Here is a 5,083-nt window from a genome sequence, read left to right as displayed (position 1 = left end):
CTACTGGAGAACGGACTTGAGGATATGCGGAGGGGGAAGGGTGAGCTTTGACAGGGCGAGAGAGAGTCATGGACATATACACACTAACAAACGTAGTAAGGTAGATAGCTAGGGGGAAGCAGCCGCAAGGCACAGGGATATTAGCTCGGTGCTTTGTGACAGCCTGGAGGGGTGGGATAGGGAGAGTGGGAGGGAGGGAGACGCAAGAGGGAAGACATATGGGAACATATGTATATGTATAACTGATTCACTTTGTTATAAAGCAGAAACTAACACACCATTGTAAAGCAATTATACCCCAATAAAGATGTTTAAATAAATAAATAAATAAATAAAGTTGGTGCTAAAAGGAAAAAAAAAATGAATCTGAAAACTAAATGTAAAATGCAAAGGTATAAACCTCCTGGAAAATAACATAAGAGAAACTCTAGGTGACCTAGGGTTTAGTGATGACTTCTTAGATACAACACCAAAAACATGGTCCATAACAAAATTTGATAATTTTTTAATTGAGTATAGTTGATTTACAATATTAGTTTCAGGTGTAAAACATAGCAATTAAATTAACAGATTATAGTCCATTTAAATTTATTATGATAAGTTGGATCCTGGCAGCAGCTGCAGCAGCTCTTGTCTTTTCTGGCTCTCCTTGCTCTCTCCTTTTTGCTTCTGGAAACATAGCCTCCAGTGTGGCTGTCTCTGAAGGGGTCATCAAAATGTTCAATGACATGAAGATGTGTAAGTTGTCAACACCAGAGGAGGTGAAGAAAGACAAGAAGGTGGTGCTCTTCTGCCTGAGCGAGGACAAGAAGAACATCATCCTGGAGGAGGGCAAGGAGATACTGGTAGGTGATGTGGGCCAGACTGTAGACGACCCCTACGCCACCTTTGTCAAGATGCTGCCGGACAAAGCCTGCCACTACGTCCTCTATGAGGCAATCTATGAGACCAAGGAGAGCAAGAAGGAGGACCTGGTGTTCATCTTCTGGACCCCTGAGTGTGCACCCCTTAAGAGCAAAATGATGTATGTCAGCTCCAAGGACGCCATTAAGAAGAAGTTGACAGAGATCAAGATAAATTACAAGCAAACTTGTAAGGAGGTCAAGGACCCCTGCACCCTGGCAGGGAAGCTGGGGAGCAGCGCTGTCCTCTCCCTGGAGGGCAAGCCTTTGTGAGCTCCCTCCAGCCCCCTGCCTGGAGCATCTGGCAGCCCCAGACCTGCCTATGGGGGTTGCAGGCTGCCCCCTTCCTGCCAGACCTGAGGGGCTGGGGGGATCCCTGCAGGAGGAGGGCAGTCCCTTCACCCCAGTTGCCAAACAGCAACCCCACCCCCTGGATCTTCCTCCTTCTCCCTCCATCCCTGACAGTTCTGGCCTTCCCAAACAGCTTTTGACCTTCTGATTCCTCTTGGGTTGAAACAGATCAAGTTCTCCCCAGGGACCCCTATTTGGGGGGTGCTGTATTTTTTTTGACAACACCCCAACTTCCCACCTGTTCCTCCCCTTTCCCATGCTGCTAACATCTAACCACAATAGTGACTCTGTGCTTGTCTGTTTAGTTCTGTGTATAAATGGAATGTTGTGGAGATGGCCCCTCCCTGCACCACTTGGTTCCCCTTCCCTTTTTTCCCTGGTCACAGCCACTCATGGAAGCCGGACCAGTAAGGGACCTTCAATTAAAAACACACACATACACACACAACAATAAAAATCAATCAATAAATAAAGTTATTATGTAATATTGACTATATTCCCTGTGACGTACAATATATACTTGTAGCTTACTTATTTTATACATAGTAGTTTGTACATCTTGCCCCTCTCTCCTTCCCTCTCCCCCTGGTAGCCACTAGTTTGTTTTCTATATCTGTGAGTCTGTTTCTCTTTTGTCATATTCATTTGTTTTATTTTTTAGACTCCATATATAAGTGGTAACATAGAGTGTTTCTCTTTCTCTGACTTATTTCACTAAGCATAATACCCTCTAGGTCCATCCATGTTGTTGTAAATGCCAAAATTTTATTATTTTCATGGCTGAGTAATATTTCATTGTATATATATACTGCATGTTCTTTATCCATTCATCTGTTAATGGAAACTTAGGTTGCTTCCACATCTTGGCTATTGTAAATAATGTTGCTATGAACATTGGGGTGCATATATCTTTTCAAATTAGTGTTTTTGTTTTCTTTGGATATATACCCAGGCATGAAATTAGAGGATCCTATGGTAGATCTATTTTTGACTTTTTGAGGAACCTCCATACTGATTTTCAAAATGGCTTCACCAGTTTACATTCCCACCAACAGTGTACAAGCATTCCCTTTTCTCCACATCCTCACCAATATTTGTTATTTGTGTTCTTTTTGATGATAACCATTCTTACAAGTGTGAGCTGATATCTCGTGGATTTCATTTGCATTTCTCTGATAATTAGCTATGTTGCACAGCTTTTCATGTGCCTATTAGCCATCTCTACAGCTCTTTGGGAAACTGTCAATTCAGGTCTTCTGCCATTTTTTAATTGAGTTTTTTGTTATTTTGAGCTGTATGAGCTGTTTACACATTTTGGATATTAACTCTTTATCAGACATGTCATTTGAAAATATCTGTTCCCATTTAATAGAGTGTCTTTTTCTTTTCTTAATGGTTTCCTTCCCTGTGCAAAAGCTTTTAAGTTTGATATTGTCCCATTTGTTTACTTTTGCTTTTGTTTCCCTTGCCTGAGGATACAGATCCAAAAAATATTGCTAAGACATATGTCAAAGAGTGTACTGCCTATGTTTTCTTCTAGGAGTTTTATGGTTTCAGGTCTTAAATTTAGGTGTTTAATACATTTTAAGTTTATTTTTGTATATGGTGTGAAAAAAATGTAATTTCATTCTTTTACATGTAGCTGCCCAGTTTTTCCAGCACCACTTATTGAAGAGACTGTCTTTTCACCATTATATAATCTTGCCTCCTTTGTCATAGATTAAATTGACCATAAGTGTGTGGGTTTATTTCTGGGCTCTCTATTTTGTTCCATTGATGTATGTATATGTTTTTGTGCCAGTACCATACTGTTTTCATTAACGTACCTTTCTAGTATAGTCTAAAGTCAGTGAGTGTGCTACCTCCAATTTTGTTTTTCTTTTCCAAGATTTCTTTGGATATACAGGGTCTTTTGTGTTTCCATACAAATTAAAATTTTTTTTTGTTGTAGTTCTATGAAAAATGTCATTGGTATTTTGATAGAGATTTCATTGAATCTGTAGATTGCTTTGTGTAATATGGTCATTTTAACAATATTAATTCTTCCAATCCAAAAACATAATATACTTTTCCATCTGTTTGTGTTTTCATTAATTTTATTCATCCATGTCATAGTTTTTCAAGTACAGACTTTTACCTCCTTAGGTAGATTTATTCCTAGGTATTTTCTTTTTGTTGTGATGGTAAATGGGATTGTTTCCTTCATTTCACTTTCTGATAGTTCAGTGTTAGTGTATAGAATAGAAATGCACTTATTTTTATTAAATTTGTATCCTGCAACTTTACCAAATTCATTGATAGGCTCTAGTAGATTTTTGGTTGTATATTTAGGATTTTCTTTGTGTAGTATCATGTTATCTGCAAGCAGTGAAAATTTTACTTCTTTCTTTCCAGTTTGGAATCATTTTATTTTTCTCTTGTCTAATTGCTGTGGATAAGTCTTCCAATGCTATGTAGAATAAAAGTGACAAGAATGGGCATCCTTGTCTTGTTCCTAATCTTAGAGGAAATGCTTTGAGCTTTTCAATGTTGAGTATGATGTTAGTTGTGGGCTTATCATAAATGTCCTTTATAATGTTGGGGTATATTCCCTCTATACCCATGTTGTTGAGAGTTTTTATCATAAATGGATGTTGAATTTTGTCAAAAGGTTTTTCTGCATCTATTGGGATGATCACATGATTTTTTATTCAATTCATTAATGGGGTGTATCACATTGATTGATTTGTAGATATAAAACCATGCTTGCATGCCTGAGATAAATCCTACTTTATCATGGTGTATGAGCCTTTTAATGTATTGTTGAATTCAATTTGCTAATATTTTGGTGAGGATTTTTACATCTATGCTCATCAGTGATATTGGCCTGAATTTTTCTTTTTTAGTTATATCTTTGTTCTGGGTATCAAGGTGTTTCTGTGCTTGTAGAATGAGTTTGGATGTGTTCCTTCTTCTGCAATTTTTTGGAATAATTTTAGAAGAATAGGTGTAAACTTTGTTTGGTAGAATTCATCTCTGTATGAATCAGGTCCTTCGCTTTTGTTTGTTGGGAGCTTTGTTTTGTTTTGTTTTGCTTTGTTTTTATGGATTCAATTTCATTACTGGTCATTGGCCTGTTCATGTTTTCTATTTCTTTCTGGTTCAGTCTTGGGAGATTGTACACTTATAGCAATTTGTCCATTTCTTTCAGGTTGTCCATTTTATTGGCATATAGTTGTTCACAGTAATTTCTTATGATCGTTTGTATCTCTGTGTTGTAAACCGTAACTTCTTTTTCATTCCTGGTATTATTGATTTGAGACCCCTCTCTTTTTCTTTTTGGTGAGTCTAGCTAAAGTTGTATCAATTGTGTTTATCTTTTCAAACAACCAATTCTTATTTTCATTTGTCCTTTCCCTTGTTTTTTTAAGTTTCTATTTCATTTATTTCTACTCTGATCTTTATGATTTTTTTTACTTCTATTAACTTTGGATTTTGTTTGTTCTAATTTTTCTAGTTCATTTAGGTGTAAGGTCAGGTTGTTTACTTGCAATTTTTTTTGTTTCCTGAAGTAAGCTTGTATTACTATAAACTTCCCTCTTAGAACTGCTTTTCCTGCATCTCATAGAATTTGGTCACTGGGTTTTTGTTTTCATTTGTCTCCAGGTGTTTTCTCATCTCCTATTTGATTTCTTCAATGATCCATTGGTTGTTTAGTGGCATATTATTTAGCTTCTATGTGTTTGTGGTTTTTTTTTTATTGGGGTATACTTGTTTTATAATGTTGTGTTAGTTTCTACTGTACAGCAAAGTAGAGTTCCCTGTGTTATACAGCAGGTTTATATACAAAA

At 36.9% G+C, this 5,083-nt stretch overlaps 1 pseudogene across 1 annotated transcript; it reads left to right on the top strand.

Annotated features, from left to right (window-relative positions):
- Window positions 1-601: 601 nt before the first annotated feature.
- On the top strand, window positions 602-1,676 carry LOC114906527 (annotated as a pseudogene). The gene has a single exon (XR_003796446.1). The product of XR_003796446.1 is annotated as a cofilin-1 pseudogene (transcript).
- Window positions 1,677-5,083: the final 3,407 nt, after the last annotated feature.

Source organism: Monodon monoceros, unplaced genomic scaffold (assembly GCF_005190385.1).
Source record: "Monodon monoceros isolate NGI ecotype Baffin Bay Population unplaced genomic scaffold, NGI_Narwhal_1 Super_Scaffold_22, whole genome shotgun sequence".
Classification (NCBI taxonomy): domain Eukaryota; kingdom Metazoa; phylum Chordata; class Mammalia; order Artiodactyla; family Monodontidae; genus Monodon; species Monodon monoceros.
Note: the sequence above shows the minus strand (reverse complement) of the source record. Positions and strands in the feature narration are given on the sequence as shown.